This window comes from Humulus lupulus, chromosome 2 (genome assembly GCF_963169125.1).
Source record: "Humulus lupulus chromosome 2, drHumLupu1.1, whole genome shotgun sequence".
Lineage (NCBI taxonomy): Eukaryota > Viridiplantae > Streptophyta > Magnoliopsida > Rosales > Cannabaceae > Humulus > Humulus lupulus.
Window position 1 is genome coordinate 149,026,467 of NC_084794.1, and position 21,802 is coordinate 149,048,268.

Below are 21,802 nucleotides of genomic sequence, written 5' to 3' on the forward strand. Positions count from 1 at the left end.
AAAAGAAAGATGGACCATCCTTGAGTTGGAGAGCTTAAGTGACGATGTGTACATATGCGGCTGCTCAACCACCATGACTGATGTTTTAAAGAGGAACTAGGGTCAAAACCTATTTTGCCGCTTAGGTCGAATGGTTGTAACTTTTCAATTGTAATTAACCTTTGTGAATATAGTGTGGGATCCCATGTATGGAAGTAAACGTTTTAGTGAAATGGTTGGACCTTTCGAAAAAAAAAAACCCTAAACCATTAATTACGTTTAGTTACACGATTATGGACAAATGACTCGTTAAGCGAGTTTAGCACTATTTCAAATACACAGTGTAACGATCCTTGAGTAGTAGGGTGTTACATCATAGGTCATTTTGACCTCTTTCATACACGTTAGGACACATTTTGGCTTTAAAAACGATCAAAATGGCCCCTTACGCTCTTTATGCGACTTTTTGCATTTCTGGACATTCGACCAGAATCTGGAAAATTCTTAGATTACTGCGATGTTCATAGTTTCCACTTGTGTTCTCCGGAAACCATCCTTTGACCCCAAGGACATTCTAGTCCCCTAGAAGCTCTTTCTTCTCCAATCCCCGAGCAGTAGTCTTAGGGGTTCTCACTTTGGCCTATCCTTCTAGTCATGGCTCTAACTGCTTGGTTTCTTGTTCAGATGTCCCAGGAGCTTCATCAACTACACCAACAGGGACTCTACTCATTCGACTCTGAGATAATAGAGATGGCTCGAGAAGCAGGAAGACTTCCCGAGAAGGGAAAGCAAGTGGCAGAGATTAGCCAGGCTCTCCTGGTAAGGGAAGACAACACCCTGGTGGCGGAGAGGCCTCTGCGACTTAGCATCAAACATGGGTCCCATGCCGACAGACAAAACCTACACCACAGAAGGATTCGAGGCGGAGGTGACCCCCAGCAAGCTCAAACACTAGGGGGCTCTAGAGAGGGTTTTAACCCACTATGGAGTGGACACCTGTAACATGTGGGTATGATTGTCTCAAGAGAACGAGAGGGTGAATGAGTGCATCCACGACCTCAGGGCCAAGAGCGCATCTCATCCCCAAGCTAGTGAAACCTTACAACTACACCAATACTATGTCGACTTTTTGAAGATTGTCAGCATAGGTCCATTCCAGCTATCCTCGAATGGATATTAGATGTTGGCTGGGTTATTTAATCTGTACAAGAGGCAGAACTAGTCCACGAGTCTCTGGTATTAGTGAGTTTTAAGCTTGTTTGAGCAAGCTTCAATTTATTCTAAGGCAGCGTATATATTGCCCTGACTTTATGTTGGTATAAAATGATCAACTTAAAGGTATACAGTGGAATATATGGACTTATTTTAATAAATGTTAATACCAACCAAGATCATATACAGATATAAATATTAAATCACATACACATAGATCAGGGAATACCTCTTGTAGCCTATCAAGTGTCCTTGAGTCTTTTTGTATAAATCAACGATCTTCCTATCCAGTGTTCTCAGATTTCACACCCTGATCTTCCAAACCAATTCTCAAACACACAAGGACGTGTGTGGGCATGTAGGATTCAAAATGTTGATTTATGTGACTCCCAAGATGTACTCAACACATGAGATCTAGAGAGTTTTTGTCAGAGAGAAGGTTTATAATCGTTTTCAGGTTAGAGAAAACTATCTCTTTTGAGAGAGAGAGAGAGAGTCTGATTATCCATTCCTTTTTTAATATCACATAGTTTAATCTAATTAAATAATATTTATTTAATTAAAATATAATTCAAATTAAAACTGATTAGATATTTTTATTTAATTATCTATTTAAATCATATTCAAAAAGAATAATTAAATAATTGATTAAACAAATTTATTTGAAATTCAAAATTCAAATCACATGGATAAAAATCTTTGATGCTAGGCGCCACACATTGTACTGTACAGTACAATGTGTGTTGCCCATCCCTATTAGGGTTGCCCTAATTTTCTCATTTGTTTATTTAATCAACTTTTAAGACCAACATAAATATCAGTTAATTCAAAATTAACTTTATCTTAAAATATCATTTTTAAATTAAATAAATAAATATCATATTATAAATAAGATATTTATTATTATCTCTCTTTATATGAAACCAAATAAGATTAATATTAATTTTAACCTATAGTTTTTTAAAATAAAAACTATATAGTTAAATAATTAATTAATTCACAACTAATCAATTACCCATAATTATCAAATAATTATTTCCTTGCCTTGGAAAATTAACTCCTTTGCAATTTAGTCCTTTCTTATAACAAATCTTTCTTTTGACATCCTTACCTATGACAGTGTAGGACAGAGGTGATCTGGGGACCATTGACCTATAATATGAAGCTCCAATAAACCAGATAATTAATTAAACTCTTTAATCTAATAATCTTATTTATTAATTCCATGATTACTCCACTATAAATATGGAATTGCACTCTAAGTATTTATATAATTATATTTACAGAGTTTTCTCTAGTAGTCAATTGATATAATTAATATATGTAGTTTTGTCCTCCATTATTGGTTAGTTAATTAGAGCTGGTCAAAATTACTGTTTTACCCTTCTAATTACCTCTGGATCCTTAAGTACCATTAACTCACTAGAGAATAGTTAATCTATGATATAATTATAGATTTGAGATCAATAACTATTCAATTCTAGAATCAACCCTTAAGGGAACCAATATTCGATCCGTTAGGAAAGCATGGATTCCAATATTGTAATTCATGTTCCCAACCATCCATGATATTGAATCTCCAAAACAAAAGTCATTAGCCTCAGTATTCTAAGAGATCTTAATGAGTGAATCAAAAGATCAAATAAACATAAACAAGAGTTCATGAATACTCGGGATTTAGACTGATCTACAAATGATCATCTATTATGACAAGAATTAAATCTTTACGTCAAACGACAAGTTTATAAAGATAATAAATCCTCATCGGTCCTGTCATATATAATCTCTATTATATACAACACATTTACAAAGATGTCTATCCACATCAGTAATCTGAATCTAGATTACTTGCATCTCGTATGCTTAGCAAACCTTACTAGTAACCATTCAAAGATTCATTACTTTAATATGTTACAAACTATTTTATTCATTATATATGATCTTAATTCTCTCGTACTAATACAAGATCATATTCTCATGAATGAATAGGGAATTTTATTGATATTATTATATAATTAATTCAAACAATAATTATAACATTCAAATATAATAAAATTGTACATTTATTTAAAACCAATAAAATGTCTTTACATGCTTTTAGGGCATTAATCCTAACAATCTCTCACTTACCCTCAAAGCTAGTGAGTCATTTCCCTTAATCTCATATTGCGCATGTGACCCATGAACGACTTTGCAGGTTGTGTCTTGGTTAACGGGTTAGCCAGGTTCTGTTTCGACGCTATCTTCATAACAGTCACATTACCTCAGTGCACAATCTCTCTTACTAGATGGTATTTCCTTTCTATATGCTTCCCTCTCTTGTGGCTTCTTGGTTCTTTTGAATTAGCTACTACTCCATTGTTGTCACAGTACAAGATTAGTGGCTTATCCATATCTAGAACAACTTCTAGATCAGTGTAGAACTTCCTCAACCAAATCGCTTCCTTAGCTGCTTCACAAGCCATTATGTATTCGACTTCCATGGTTGAATCAGCTATGCTAGATTGCTTAATACTTATCCAGACCACAGGTCCTTCACCAAGAGTGAACACTGACTCAGATGTCGATTTTCGATTGTCTTTGTCTGATTGGAAATCATAATCAGTGTATCCAGTAGGGTTTTGCTCACCCCCTGAATATACCAGCATATAGTCTCTCATTCTCTTAAGATACTTCAGAATGTGTTTTACTGCAATCCAGTGTTCCAAACCAGGATTCAATTGATAACGACTTACAATCCCAACTCCATAACATATGTCGGGCCTAGTACACAACATAGCATACATCAGACTCCCAATTGCTGAAGCATAGGGATACTTTCTCATTTCCTCTTCCTCCTGAGGTGTCTTGGGACATTGTTCCTCAGAGAGAGCAATTCCATGTCTGTTTGGTAATTGACCTTTCTTGGAATTCTCCATAGAGAATCTTTCAAGCACCTTATCTATCTAATTAGCATGAGAAAGTGCCAAGAGCTTGTTCTTCCTATCCCTTAGGATTTGGATTCCCAGAACATAACTCGCCTCACCCAAATATTTCATTTGGAACTTTTTAGCTAACCACTTCTTTACGTTTGACAATGTCTCTACATTGTTCCCAATGAGCAAAATGTCATCAACGTAAAGAACTAAGAAAACCACCACTTTTCCTTTGATGTATTTATCCACACATGCTTCATCGACATTCTATTCGAAGCCATATGTTTTAATTATTTCCTCAAAAGTGATATTCTGAGATCTAGATGCTTGCTTTAATCCTTAAATGGATTTCATCAACTTGAACACCTTTTGATCTTCCCCTTTCTTTATTAACCCTTCTGGTTGTACCATATAGATACTTTCATCAAGATAGCCATTCAAAAATGTTGTCTTGATGTCCATTTGCCATATCTTGTAGTCATTGGCAGCCGCTATGGATAAGAGGATACGAATGGATTTGAGCATGGCCATGGGAGAAAATGGTTCTTCATAATCAACACCTTCTCCTTGAGTGTAACCTTTGGCTACAAGCCTCTATTTGAAAGTCTCTACTTTCCCATCTACACCTCTTTTCTTCTTATATATCCACTTACACCCTATAGGTTTGACATCTGTAGGTGGATCCACAAGTTCCCAGACATAATTGGAATACATCGATTCCATTTCTTGGTTCATGGCTTCTTACCATTTTTCCTTTTCAAGATCATCCATTGCCTCTTTAGAGGTTAATGGATCGTACTTGTCTGTATCAAATACAAGGACATGTGCCGCATGTTCATAGCAAACAGGTTGTCTCACAATCCTCGCACTACGACATTGCATTGGGGTTTCTTTTTCAGGAATCATGGTTTCCTCGGTTTGTCGTTTATCATTTAATGATGAAGATGATTGTGATGGAATCTTATCAGCTATGAGTTCCTCCAATACTACCTTGCCATGAGGTTTATAGTTATTAATATAGTCATGTTCAAGGAAGGTCGCATTTGTGGAAACAAATACCTTTTAATCCTTGGGACTATAGAAATAACCACCTCTTGTTTCTGGAGCGTAGCCAACAAAAATACAAACTTTCGACCTTGATTCAAGTTTCCTTGATTTAGGTCTAAGAACATGAGCAGGACAGCCCCAAATGCGGAAATGGTGCAAACTATGTTTGTTTCCATTCCACAGTTCCAATGGCATTTTTCTAATGGTCTTAGATGGGACTACATTCAAATTTTACATTGTCACTTGAAGTGCATATCCTCATAATGAGAGAGGAAGTGAAGAGTAGTTTAACATAATCCTGACCATGTCCAACAAGGTCCTGTTTCTTCTTTCGAAAACACCATTTTTTTGTGGCGTTCCCGGTGCTGTGAGTTGGGATAGAATACCATGCTCTAGCAAGATATTTTTTAATTATAAATCCAAATATTCTCCACCTCGATCAGATCGAAGTGTCTTTAGAGTCTTACCTAACTGCTTCTCAGCCTCAGCTTTGAATTCTTGAAACTTACCAAAGGTTTCAGATTTCCTAAGCATTAGGTAAGTATGACCATATCTTGAGTAATCATCAATAAAAGTGACAAAATACGCATACCCACCTCTTGATTGTACATTGATTGGACCATAGACATCGTTGTGTACATGCTCCAAAGGTTCTTTGGCTCTACTGCCTTTCGCTGAGAAAGGACGTTTGATCATTTTTCCTTCTAGACAAGATTCACAAACCATAAGAGTTCCAACTCTTAGTTCTCTCAAAGGTCCATCTTTTGTTAACCGGTTTGTCCTATCTAGACTTATATGACTAAGTCTAAGATGCCAATGATATGTGTCATCCTCGTTTGAAACTTTTTGTCTTTTGTTACCTTGCGGTTTTTCTACTTTAAATAATGCTGAATTATTGAGCTTTTGTTCATTTTAATGAAATCGATAAAGTCCAAATATTTGATTGCGTGTCTAAAGAAAAAAATTAAGAGTAATCAAATTATAAATAAAATATTCTAAAGTCTTTACATGGAATAAAATTCCAAATTAACTAAAAGGAAAATATTTAAACATTGTTCAAACAACAATAAAGTTTTCTTTTAATAAAACTAAAGAATTTCAAATAAATGAACTTTCTTTAACGCTTTCTTGAACTAGACACTTTTCCTCTTTTCCACTTCATGATCTTCATCAGCAACCTTCGTAAACCGTTAGATTCATCCATCTACACAAAAAAATAAACATTGTTAGTGGACCCTGAGTTAAGAGCTCAGAATGACAAATCTCTTTCCTCTTAGTTATAAGAAAAAAGAAATCATATTTACCTTTCTTATTCTTCATAAATTCAGCGATTATTTCACGTTTGGCCGATATGATTTCATTCTCATAAAACCACTTATCATATATGTATCCATACGTAGCACGGATGACCTCCCATATATCATATGCAGAGCTTTGTAGAGCATTTTTGGTCTCTATATTCACTAACTGGAGTAAATAATACATAGCCATATGATTTATTCTTAACCATTTGGCGTACTCAAACTGATCAATCACTGAAGCATCTATTATTGGTTCATCGATTGATGTTGTTTTAACAGCCTCCATAAAATTCTCTCAACAATAATATATCCATATCATGTCTCCAAAATACTATATTTTCATCATTAAGTTCAACTACTACATTGCAGTTGTTTTGAGACATTTTAATTGAAATAAAATACAATAATATTATTATTTGAAAAAATATCAATGTTTTGGAAAGTAAACATGAAGCATGAATGCAACAATTAAAATACATAAATTAACATTTACTTTGCCACGATAAAACTACCCAACAAATAAAGTGTTGCCTTAGGGTCGGTCAAGTTAAATTCAGATAGCTTATAAGACAATCTTATATTTATAATTTAAAACTTAAAATAATTCTTTATTTTCTCTTTTAAATATAAAGTATCGCTGGTTTGGTCAAGATGTAATTATCCACCGCAAAAGCTTAATTACATCTTTGTAAGTGTAACCCATTATTTCAGAATTCATAACTTAACTTAGAGAGTGTCGCCTTAGGGTCGGTCAAGCCTAAAATACATCACTTCATCCAATCTTCATAAGAAGCCAACCTTGGTATTGATATGTCTAGAAACCTTCCTTAGGGGGACAGAAAAAAAGCCGCCTCGAGGCCCTATTCATATATCACGGTGTTGTACTAATAATGGAGACTATAGGTCACATTGAGATGTTCACCTTCTCCCACTTACTATTTTAGATTAAATGTATTTTATTAAACTAATTAATTACTAGTTTATTAACAACCCTATGAATGTAATTAATTACAAAAAATCATAATTATAAAAGAGTCTGTTTCTATAATTAATGTTATCTAAATAATTACCCATTACATTCATCTAGCTTTACTAAAACGCTTTTTACATAAAGTTGGTTATCTTATAGGCCTGTAAAAACTATTGACTTTATTATGGTGTGAGTTACCAAGTTTTAACTAATTTAATACTTAGAAGTTTACATGCAATTGATTTCACTGAAAATAATTCATATAAACAAATAGGACAATCATAGATAATCATGTTTCTAAAAGATGCATGATTAATGAGAAATTGTGTGGGGTTTCATGAATGTCATATAATCGACTAATGCATGATCATGTTATCAATCAAACATCAATGAAAATTTATTTAAATAAATAAATAAACAATAAATAATTAATCAAGTACTAATGGATATTTCTAAGATTTACAACCCTTTGAAAAAATTAGAAATAAAATTGCAATCTAAGCCTATGTAGCTTTCAAGACTCTCCAAGAATATCTCTCCTCTCCTTTAGGCTTTCTTGCTAATCTTTAGGAAGTTTGTTTTTGCCCAACTTATTAATTAGAAACAAATTTTCTAATTAATTTATTAAATTAAAACTAACTCTTAATTAAACAACCATTTTTGTCATCTTTTTAATTTAGTTGAATTTAAATAATTAAAGAATCAAATTCAAATAATTACTTAAACTTAAGATATTAAAATATATTAACCAACTAAAAGATATTTTATTTTCTAATAAAATAAAATAAAATAATTAAACTTTTAAATTAAAATAATTTAAAAATTAATTAAATAAAAGATATTTTTCAACAACTTAGGAATTCGGGTTTTGGACATCAAAATGGTGCCCTGGGAAACCCTAGGGCCGGCGACATGGTGAGCCTAGGGCTTGGGTTGGATGGCTGTCGTGGGCTAGGGCACATGGGGTTGGGCACACATGACCTGCGTGCAGGAGTAGGGAGCCAAAGGCCTACGTGCGCATGAGCTAAGTAGAGGCGTGGCATGTGACACTGGGGCGAGTAGGGGCGCGCGCAGGGTAGGGAGCCAGGAGGCTCTCGTGCACGCGCGCAGGGGGCACCTTCGGCTAGTGCGTGCGGCTCAGCCTTGTGGCCGAGGGGCTCGGGCTACTGCCATTGTGGCTGGTGGCTTGGGTCCCTCCAATTTTCTTTGTGTACAGATTTTAAAGTACATATTTCTCAGATAAATTTACAAAAAATCCTATGCCCTTTATGACTTACACAAGAACTAGAAAAACAATAAAATTCCTAACCCATTTGCACCATATAATTAACGATCCATCATTCAACCATACATTCAAAAAACATATCCATCCAATAAATATACATATCAACATACATATAACAAATGCAAGAAATCCACATAGTATTTAATATATATATGTGTATGTATGTATAGACTGCTCTGGTACAAATTGTTGGTATTAAATGATCAAATCAAAGGTATGCAGCAAAATATATAGACCCATTTTAGTAAATATTAATATCAGCCAAGATCATATACATATATAAATATTAAATCACATACAAATAGATTAGGGATTACCTCTTGTAGCCTATCAAGTGTCCTTGAGTCTTTTTGTATAAATCAACGATCTTCCTATCTAGTGTTCTGAGATCTCACACCCTGATCTTCCAGACCAATTCTCAAATACACAAGGATACGTGTGGCACGTAGAATTCAAAATGTTGATTTATGTGACTCCCTAGATGCACTCAACACATGAGATCTAGAGAGTTTTTGCAGAGAGAAGATTTAGAATAGTTTTTAGGTTTATAGAAACTATTGCTTTTGAGAGAGAGAGAGTCTGATTATACATTCCTTTCTGAATATCACGTATATCAGATTTATAAATATATTTAATCTAATTAAATAATCTTTATTTAATTAAAATATAATTCAAATTAAAATTGATTAGATATTTTCATTTAATTATCTATTTAAATCATATTAAAAAAGAATAATTAAATAACTGATTAAACAAATTTATTTGAAATTCAAAATTCAAATCCCAGGGATAAAAATTCCTGATGCTAGGTGCCACACACTGTCTGTACAGTGTGTGTCGCCCAGCCCTATTAGGGTTGCCCTAATTTTCTCATTTGTTTATTTAATCAACTTTTAAGACAAGATATTTATTCCAACATAAATATTAGTTATTTCAAAATTAACTTTATCTTAAAATATCAATTTTAAATTAAATAAATAAATATTATATTATAAATAATATATTTATTATTATCTCTCTTTATATTAAACCAAACAAGATTAATATTAATTTTAACATATAGTTTTTCAAAATAAAAACTATATAGTAAAAAATTAATTAATTTGTAATTAAGCAATTACCCAGAAATATCAAATAATTATTTCCTTGCCCTAGAAAATTAATTCATTTGCAATTTAGTCATTTCTCTTAACAAATCTCTATTTTGACATCCTTACCCTTGACAGTGTAGGACATAGGTGATCTGGAGACCATGGACCTATAATACGAAGCTCCAATAAACCAGATTATTAATTAAACTCTTTAATCTAATAATCTTATTTATTAATTCCATGATTACTCCACTATAAATGCAGAATTGCACTCTAAGTATTTATAGAATTATATTTATAGAGTTTTCTTTAGTAGTCCATTGATATAATCAATATATGTAATTTTGTCCCTCATTATTGGTTCGTTAATTAGAGCTGGTCAAAATTACCGTTTTACCCTTCTAATTACCACTTGATCCTTAAGTAACATTAATTCACTAGCGAATAATTAATCTATAATCTAATTATAGATTTGAGCTCAACAACTATTCAGTTCCAAAATCAACCCTTATGGGAACCAATATTCAATCTGTTAGGAAAGCATGGATTCCAATATTTTTATTCATGTTCCCAACCATCCATGATATTGAATCTCCAAAACAAAAGTCATTAGCCTCATTATTCTAAGAGACCTTAACGAGTGAATCAAAATATTCAATAAACACAAACATGAGTTCATTAATACTCAGGATTTAGACTGATCTACAAATGATCATCTATTATTACAAGAATGAAATCTTTACGTCAAACGACAAGTTTATAAAGATAATTAATTCTCATCGGTCCTGTCATATATAATCTCTATTATATACAACACATTTACTAAGATGTCTATCCACATCAGTAATCTGAATCTAGATTACTTGCATCTCATTTGCTTAGCAAATCGTACTAGTATCCATTCATTAAAGAATCCTTACTTGAATATGTTACTGACTATTTTATTCATTATATATGATCTTTATTCTCTCGTACTAATACAAGATCTTATTCTCATGAATGAATAGGGAATTTTCTTGATATTCTCGTACTAGTAACCATATGAATAGGGAATTTTCAAACAATAATTATAACATTCAAATATAATAAAATTGTACTTTTATTTTAAACCAATCAAATGTATTTACATGTTTTTAGGGCATTAATCCTAACAGTTTACAACTCTTAACCAACCAATGTTATGAACCATTTATAAGGAGATATCACAGCCCTATTTATAGGGGCTTGGGTCATTAATGTCCATAATGGAAAATTAATACCAAAATTTCCCAATTATTTGGGGAGTAAAATACTAATTAATTACATTGGGATGCACTAATAGAGATCAGGGGCCCATGTGGATTGCAGGGGGCCCATTTGTAGAAAGCTACCCACCAACCTTACAGGGAACATGTTTCTGACAGTGCAGTGCCAGAATACGGCTGCATATTATCCCATGTCAGGCGGCGTTCTGAAAAATGGCGATTGTTGAGTGTACGCACGTGACACCACTACTCGAGGCTCAGCAAAAGTTGTCAGAAGATCTTCTGGTGGGGCACAGTTGTAGTGACTAACACCTTGCAGTTTCTCCAGGTCCCGAGGATGAAATCCTAGACCTAGAGGATTAGTGAATGAAGAAAGCGATAGGATCATCTGACTGGTCCTCGTGGCATGGTCTTGGCGATATCCACACCTCGGAAACAGACCACGAAACATGGCCTTGCTTAGAGATATTCGTGTCTCGAGGACAGGTCTCGGGGCATGGCCTCACTTGGAGACATCCACGTCTGGCTGGATCACAGTACTCGAAGGTGTTTCACACTCCGAGGAGCTCTACACGTGCTCTACAAAACCTCATTAGAAATCGAGGAGCCTAATTACTCTTATAATGATTGCCAAGTGTCCAGTGGTGAAAACACGGACAACGTTTCCCCCCAAGTTTTCACTTGTCCTTGGACAGTGGAGACTTAGACTGAGAGGAGTATTTTGAAAGGTCTTTGGGGGGAGACACTTGGGCTCTTCATGAAGTAACATTCTTGAAAAGGTAATGCCACATGTTGACTTCCTATTGCTGGACCCATCAATCTATGCCATTAATGAGGAGTCCACTCCATGAACCAAATTATCTAATCCGTACCCTTGGTCTCCCTTCTCCCCGTACCCCAGGTGACATTTTCCCATGCTAATGATCACGATCCATGCCTCTAGAATCCTGACTGTTAGATTACTCTCGAGTACCTACGTTGTAGGTAATCAATGGTCGGGGTGGAGTTGCTTCTAGCCCAAGATCTTCGAGTATAAAACTCGAGAACTGCCTCTCAGAAATCACTTTAGCATTTGAAATTCAAAACCTTAGAACCTTTAAACTCTCTCTTCTCCTTCACTTTCTAGCTTCCCGAATCTCACACATTTTCCAAGTTCTCAATGTTCTAGATTGGTGAGAATCATCCTACTTCTGGTCAGATGGCAACAATTTTTAAAGTCTAGACTCACTTCAACACATACAAGCGTTTCATTTCGAGTAAGTCTTCACTTCTCCATTCTTGTTTGGCTTTGAGTTTATTTTTGAATTTTGTTGAGGGTTTTAGATCCATGCCTAGGATTTTTAACTTATGGCATATCAGAGGTCATTTTGACCTCTTTCAGGCCTCTCGAGGCACATTTTGATGTTAAAAAATGGTCAAAATGGCTCCTTACGCTCTTTATGTGACTTTTTGCATTTCTGGACCTTGACAGGAGTTCGGAAAATTCCCAAATTCCAGCAATGTTCATAGTTTCTGGTAGTTTACTACAGCAACCATCCTTTGGCCTCGAGGACATTCCAGTCCCTTATAAGTTCTTTCTTCTCCACTCCTCAAGCAGTAGTCTTAGGGGTTCTCACTTTGGCCTATCCTTCTTCGAGTCATGGAGCTAACTGCAGTTTCTAATTTTAGATGTCTCAGAAGCTTCAACAACTACACTAGCAGGGACTCTACTCATTTGAATCAGAGATAATAGAGATGGCTGGAGAAGCAGGAAGACTTCCCGAGAAGGGAAAGCAAGTAGCGGAGAGTAGCCAGGCTCTCCTTGTAAGGGAAGACCACGTCTCAGCGGTTGAGAGGCCCCTCCGACTTGGCATCTCGGAGGAAGAGGAAAACATGGGTCTCATGCCGACAGACAAAACCTACACCGCTGAAGGATTCGAGGCAGAGGTGAACCCTAGCAAGCTCAAACATTGGGGAGCTCTAGAGAGGATTTTATCCCACTACGGGGTGGACACCCATAGCATGTGGTTGCGCTTGTCTCAGGAGAACGAGAGGGTGAATGAGAGCGTCTACAGCCTCGGGGCCTTGAGCGCATCTAATCCCAACCTTGCCACTGCACCAGTACTATGTCGTCTTTTTGAAGTTTGGCGGCATAGCTCCATTCTAGCTATCCCCGAATGGATATCGGGTGTTGGTTGGGCTATTTATTCTATACAAGAGGAAAAACTAGTCCACGAGTGTCTGGTATTAGTGAGTTTGAAGCTTGTTTGAGCAAGCTTCAATCGATTCTCAAGTAGCGTATATATTGCTCTGAGTTTACAACACTTAACTAGCTATAGTACTGAACCCTTTACAATGAGATATCCCAACCCTAGTGAACACTGATCCAAAAGTCAATTTCTGACTATCTTTGTCTAATTGAAAATCAGAATCAATGTATCTAGTGGGGTTTAAGTCACCACCTGAATATACAAGCATATATTCTCTAGTTTTCCTAAGTTACTTGAGAATATTCTTTACTGCAACTTAATGACTCATTCTAGGATTGGATTGATAACGGCTGACTATCCCTACTGCATAACAACTATCAGGTCTTGTATACAACATGGCGTACATTAGACTGCCTATCTTAGAGGCATAGGGATACTGTCTCATATCCTCTTCTTCTTGAGGTGTCTTAGGACACTGCTCTTTAGAAAGGACAATTCCATGACGGGTTGGCATATCACCCTTCTTGGAATTTTGCATACCGAATCGCTCAAGTGCCTTATCTATATAAGTAGATTAAGACAGAGCTAAAACTTTGTTATGTCGATCCTGAAGGATCTGGATGCCCAGAACGCAGTTTACATCTCCCAAATATTTCATTTGGAATTGCTCGGCTTGCCATTTCTTTACTTTTTTCAATGATCTTATGCTATTTCCAATAAGTAATATATCATCAACGTAAAGAACCAGGAATACCATAATGCCATCTTTGGTTTGATTATAGACACTAGGCTTGTTAACGTTTTGTTCAAAACCATACGTTTTGATTGTTGTCATCAAATCTCAGATTTCAAGATATAGAAGCTTGTTTGAGTCAACAAATGGACCTAAGAAGCTTTCAAACCTTTTGTTCTTGACCTTTTATTTCGAACCATTCTGGTTGAGACATATAAATGGTCTCGTCAAGATAGCCATTCAAAAATGTTATCATAATGTCCATTTTCCATATCTCATAATCTACAAGCAGCTATGGAGAAGAGTATGCAAATGGATTTAAGCATGGCCATGGGAGAAAATGGATTTCTTCATAATCAACCCCTTCTCTTTGATTATAGCCCTTGGCTACAAGCCTAGCCTTGAAAGTTTCCACTCTCCCATGCGCCCCTCTTTTCTTCTTGAATATCCATTTGCAACCAATAGGTTTAACATTTTCAGGAAGATGTTCGTGAATCCAGATGGAATTGAAATACATCAATTCCATTTCCAATTTCATGGCATCTTGCCATTTTTCTTTGTCATAATCTTCCATTACATCTCAATATGTCAATGGATCATATTTGTTTGTGTTAGACACAAGTATTTGAACTTCGTGTTCATAGTGACTTGACTGTCTGACAACCCTCCCACTACGAAGAAGCTCTCTATTATTTTGACTAGAACTTGTGGCTTCTTTTGGTTGTTGTTCACTGCAAAAAGTTGGTAATCTATTTACTTGATCTGAGACCATCTCCTCCAGTACAACCTTACTGCGAGGCTTGTGGTTGTTAATATAGTCATATTCAAGAAAAGTAGTATTTGTCGATACAAATGTTTTATATTTTAGGACTATAGAATATACCACATTTGGTCTCTTTGGAATATTGCACAAACATGCACATTGCAGAGCGAGATTCCAGCTTTCAAGTCTTTCCTTTCAGCACATGTGCTAGACACCCCCAAATACAAAAATGGTGTAAACTAGGTTTAGTACCATTCCATAATTCTAATGGTTTCTTCTTGATAGACTTAGATGGAACAACATTAAATATGTACATTGCACAATGAATGGCATAGCCCTAGAATGACATTGGCAATGATGAATAGCTCATCATTGATCTAACCATGTCTAATAACATCCTGTTCCTCCTTTATGAAACACCATTTTGTTGTGGCGTTCCAGGTGCAGAGAGTTGGGATTGAAGTCCATGCTCACGCAAGTGGTCCTCAAATTCATAATCTAAGTAATCTCCTCCTCGATCAAATTGAAGAACTTTCGGTGATTTACCTAATTGCTTTTCAGCTTCAGCTTGGAATTCTTTAAACTTTCCAAAAGTTTCAGATTTATTTTGCATCAAATATAGGTAACCATATCTTGAATAATCGTCAATGAAGGTGACACAATATTCAAACCCTCCTCTCGCTTGCACATTAAGTGGTCCACACACATCAGTGTGTACGAGTTGGAGTGGATCTATGGCTCTTGAACCATTTGCAGAGAAAGGTATTTTGGTCATCTTGCCTTCCTGACAAGAATCACAGACTGGAAGAGAACCAATAATTAATTCTCTTAAAGGTCCCTCCTTTGCTAGTCTGTTAATTCTATCCAAACCTATGCCCCATTCTCAAATGTCATAGATATGTTTCAATGTCAGAATCAGTCTCTTGACTTTTAATAGACCTTGGGTTTGTAACTTTAAACATTTCAGAGTTGTATATAGATCACTCTTTTTCCTTAAGTTTATAAAGCCCATCATCGGATTTTGCATGACATATTTCAATATCAAATCTTGAGATAACAATCGAATTATTATTGAAAGAAATATCAAAACCTTGTACATGCAACATAGAAATAATGAAATTTCCAATTAATAATCGCATTACTAATCATAAACTAAAAAATTTCTAAAACATTAGTTTTCTTGTTCTAAATTGAAATCTAAAGTCTCTAAAATAAGAACAGACTAAAAAATTTTAAATTGTTTATAACAAAATTAAAATTCCAAATAAAACTAAAATCAAGCTCTATCTCTATTCAGTATCTGGCGCACATTTAACCTCTTTGTGGAAAGATTCTTAACCTGCAATGAAGAGAAAAAATATAGTTAGTGGATGTGTGAGTATAATAATCACCAAAAAAAATATATGTAAATCATATTAACCTTCGTTTTTTTTCAAAAGATTAGACTTAGCAACTTCTTTAGCTTCATCTATTATCGAGTGCCATATTTCATAGGCGTTCTCGATGTGTATATATTTTACTATCATTTTGTCAGGCAAGCTATAAAGCAAGCAATAACGAGCCAAATGATTGGACTTACTCCAATAAATATATTTTTCATGTTCTTCATAACCATGTGAAAATGATGGAATTGGTGGCTCTTCAATAGCCGCATTCATTAACTTTTTAGTTTGAGAACAATTTTCATCCCGAAAACAAACAATGCATGTCATTAAGATCAAATGTGAGAGTTTCGAGGAAGACATCAAGGGTATGTTTAGGAGATGGCATGATTCCTAAAATAAATAAATAGCATCACAAAATGAATTTAACACATATATGAATATTAGTAAGTTTTTGGAATAGTAAATATGATGCATGAATGAAACAAATTTAAATAACACGTAAAAAAATAATTATTACTAATTCTGAGATAAATTAATTTGAAAAATAATGGACCATCCTTAGGGTATGTTTGACTAACCACAAATTAGTTTCGAGACAATTCTGAAATCCATAAGTGAAAACTTAAAATCAACTATTTTCTCTTTTGACTTATGAACAACCCCTAGTTTGGTCAAGCCTAGTTAACCTTTGTGAGTGTAACCCTTTATTTTAGATTAAGGACTTAACTCAAGAGTGTGTCTTAGGGTCAGTCAAACTTGAAATACATCATTCAATCATATACTTTAAAGAAGTTAACCTTGAATAATAACACAGTCAGAAACCTTCCTTAGGATGCCGCAAACAAAGCGCCTCGAGGCCCATTCCATAAAACACCGGTGTTAACTAATAATGGAGACCATAAGAGTTATTGTTATGTCTCCTACTCCCACTCACTATTTTAAAATATGTGTTTTATCAAAACATCCTATGTTTTTTAATTAATTAAATTAATCAAATTAATTACCATATGATATTCTAATAATTACTAATCTCATTTAAGCATTTAATCATTAAACAAGATTTAATCAAACTACTAAATAAACCCTTAAACTATCTAGTCAATAAATGCTCTAATTACTAAGAATACATTTGCCTATCTAATAAAATTAATTATCAAATAGGTCTTGAAATTAACACTCAAAATTAATTTACCGCTTTGTTATAGATTAATCTAGATTAATTATATGATTCATTAAATGCATATAATCAAATAGGATGCTCCTAATCAAAATATCTTTCTACTTGATATAAGATGCTATTAGGAACAAGTTTCCTAATACGCAGCGGAATGGTGGTGGGGTTGGCCCAGTGTACAACAAAAAATTTGTAACATGTTTAAACTACCTTTAAATATGTGGATCCATTAATATACATACATTAATCATAAGCAAGTTAAGGATAGAATTCATACCTCTTGAAGCCTATCAAGTGTCCTTGCTATCTTTTCGTATTTAGAACGATCTTCCTATCCAAGCCGCTCCCACGTACTCACACCAAGATCTTCCAAAGCGTTCTCTACACCTCAAGAAGTGTGTGGGCCCTTAGAGAATGAAGGATAGTTTATTTGTGATTCTTCTTTATGTACTCAACACATGAGATCAAGAGAATAGGCCTAAGAATTGGTTCTTTATTTTTCAGGGAGAGAAAACTATCGTTCTATTTTTCACAGAGCTTATAGACTGAGTTGTCTCACTTATCTGAATATTTTTCTGATTAGCCATACTTAAAAGAAAATATTCAAATTTAAAAATAAATCTGTAACCATTTTACAATTTACTTTTTAATTAATTAATTAAATAAATAAATAAAAATGAAAATCCTATCCCTGAAAATTGCCCTACACGCCACACACAGTCCATGGACTGTGTGTGCACGTGTAGCCTTCCTAATTTTAGGGATGTTGGTTTTTTAATTTTTATTTAATTATTTATTCAAACTTCTTTGTGAGATAAGATCTAACAACCTGATAACTAATTCAAATTTAAATTAAGTATCTTTTTAATTAATTATCAAATATAATTAATTATTTGAATAAATATTAATCTTTTAAATTCAAATCCAATTTGAACTTATCAGATTATTACCTCCCACTCAAATAAAGATATTTAATTAACTATACCAATTAATTAAATCCAATATTTTCGAAAATAAATATTTAATTTATATTTTCGAAAATTATAATTAATTAATTATTTAATTAAATTTCGAAATTAATTTAATTATTTAATATAATTTCAAAAATTATACAATAATAAAATATTAATTAATTTTATTAACTACAACTAATTTGTAATTAATTAATTAATCACTATTATTATATAATTGCATATTTGGCCTGAAGAACAAATTTCTTCTTAAATATGTCTTTAAACTATTTTTCCTTTCATATCAAATCTTACCTTGAATAGTGTTGATAGAGCCGCTATGGGGACCTATGGACCTATAATTCCAAGCTCCAATAAATTTGAGATTACTAATTAAACTCTTTAATAAATAATCTTAATTTATTAATCTCCTGATTATTCCACTATAAATATGAGACTGTACTCTTGTAATTATAGACATTTCATTTACTGAGTACTTTACAATCATAAAGCGTCCATTGATATAATTATTGCATACAACTTGACCCTCTAATAATGGTTCATAATTAATCGGGAATAAAATTTCCGTTTTAACCTTTTAATTATCTCTTGTTTCCTTAAGTCCTAGATCCACAAAACAAGGTGGTGGAATCGAACCCCGAACCCTAGGTCAAAATCCCTCACAAATAGCCCAAAAACCCCTTTCTGGGCACAGGGTAGCGCTACAGCGCTCAAAAGAGAGCGCTATAGCGCTACAAGCAGAATCAGCACCACCCCAGAAACAGGGCCTAGCGCTACAGCGCCCAAAGACTAGCGCTAGTTGCAGGCAGGCAAAACCCAAATTCCATTTCTGCGATTTCTTTGAGCCAATCTCAACCCAAACTTCCCCAAATCTTTACCAAACTCAAAATCAAGCTTATAAACACTCTCCACTCATCCCAAGCATCCCAAATCCTCAAAACCCAAGCACATTCAACCCAAATCTCAAAATTCACCATGATCAACCCTAAACCCAGAAATTCAATCAAACAACAAAGTTAAGGCTTAGAATTCATACCGTTGATGCAATTTCGACCTTGATTCATTTCCTAGACCTCCTTAGCTTGCTCTTCCTCAAAGCTTGCCCAGAAATTCCCTAAAATTCCCATCATCTCAGCCCAAAACACAGCTCAAACCAGCCAAACCCTTAAAACTGAAAACTCTAAGAACTTACCTCAAAAGTTGATGTGTTCTTGCTAATCCTTGCCAAATCTTCAAGTCTAACTCAAGATCCTTGATGCTCAGCCTATCATTGCTCTCCACTAAGCTTTGCTCCAGGAAATTTGAAGAGAAATGGTGCTAGAACCCCAAACCGATCCTTTGAAACAAAACCCCTCTGTTTTTCTCTCTTTTCTTTTTCATCCTTTTTCTTTCTTTTCCACAGCCATTCACTCTCTCTACCAATCCCACCAAGTATATAAAGCCTCATAAATCAATCTCTAAAAGCCAATTGACCAAAATGCCCTCCCTATTAACTCTAAACCCTTTTTGTCCAAGTAGGGCCATTTTAGTCATTTTACCCAATTCCCGCTAATCCTCAAGTGTCTCTAATATTTTCCCGTTGCTTTCCAACACCTGATAAATCACCAAATAAGTATTCCCCATCATCAAAATTAATCTCATCTATTCTCTAAATTCCTGCTTATACCCCCAGGCTCGCCCCGAGCCGGGTATAAATTCCCGCCATGACTTTTCCGCTAGCCTACTCTCTGGGATCGCCTCGAGTCACAAATCACGGATACACCCACATACCACTGTGGTCTCAACAATCATCACATATCAATACAGTTATGCCCAAAATGGCCAAAATTACGATTATGCCCTTCTAACACAATCCGGGCCTACATGCATACTAATATACATAGTCATGCATCTCAAATAATCAAATAGTCATATAACACGCTTTAAATCATAACCATGCATTTAACTCATAAAATCACACATAAATCCCAACATGCCCTCCTGGCACACTAATCAAGGCCCTTAAGCCTTATTAGCGATTTTGGGTCGTTACAACTGCGAACTATTCAAGTTCATTTATCTCAAACACAATCATCCCCCCAATACGTGTTTGAGATCACATATACGAACTTAGGAATTTTCCTTATATTTACATAATATTATCACAGAATAATATAGTCCATAAAATATATGCATAACAAATTCAATTTATTTATTTATTTCATAAAACAATGTCTACTACATATGCTTTCACGACACATTTCCAACAGATGCAAGCTTTAATTAGATACTGCGTGGGTAATATGTATGGCATGTTATAATGCATGACAATGTTATTAAACACATTTAATACATTCAAACATTTAATAAATAAATGTGAGCCGAATGTTTTGGGCATTTCTAGAAAAATTACAACACTTGCAATAAATTACAAAAAAAAAAATCAAGGCTTCATGTAGAATCTCCATCTCCATCTTTTGGGTCTCTTATTATTTAATGTCATCAAGCCCAATTTTGAATTATAAATGACTTCAATAATTCTTAAACAGTATTTTTTAAAATATTGAACTTGACTAATTAAAGCCCAATAGGTCATTTAGGTCCATTTTGAACTTGGGCCACTTAATTCAAAATTTAATTAGAATTTTAAAATTCCAATTAACAACTTGGGCCAAGCCCACGAATTCATGGAAACCATTAACCACTCTAAGGCTCGGGTGAGGAACCAAGTGGTGATGATTTGCAATTTTAGGGCTCGACTTGGTGGGGTGGCTTAAAGAGCCACCAATGCACCAAGTGTGACGCCCCACATCACTATGGCTGCTTTCTGGAATGACGACTGGCCCTACAAACCAAGACAAGTCTTTCCAGCGTGCTTTGTCCTCACTCGCACACTTCCTGGGTAAACTTCCCAGGAGGTCACCCATCCCTAGATTACTCCAGGCCAAGCACGTTTAACCATGGAGTTCTCAAGTGATGGGCTACCGAAAAGAAGATGCACCTTCTTGATATAGGTAGTACCCATCAATCCATTTAAGCCCTCTTCAACTGTGTAGTCCCATACCTACACAGTCTTAGAATCATTACACTTGACCTTCCCCAGGCGGTGTGGGATTGCACATCTTACCTGGTCTTTCCCCTTACGGAGCACGGGATTCTGACTGTCACAATCACCCCCCCCTTACGGGCCCAACGTCCCCGTCGGCCACACTTCCGGCTGGGTCAAGGCTCTGATACCATTATGTGACGCCCCACATCACTAAGGCTGCTTTCTGGAATGACGACTGGCCCTACAAACCAAGACAAGTCTTTCCAGCGTGCTTTTTCCTCACTCGCACACTTCCTGGGAAAACTTCCCAGGAGGTCACCCATCCCTAGATTACTCCAGGCCAAGCACGCTTAACCATGGAGTTCTCAAGTGATGGGCTACCGAAAAGAAGATGCACCTTCTTGATATAGGTAGTACCCATCAATCCATTTAAGCCCTCTTCAACTGTGTAGTCCCATACCTACACAGTCTTAGAATCATTACACTTGACCTTCCCCAGGCGGTGTGGGATTGCA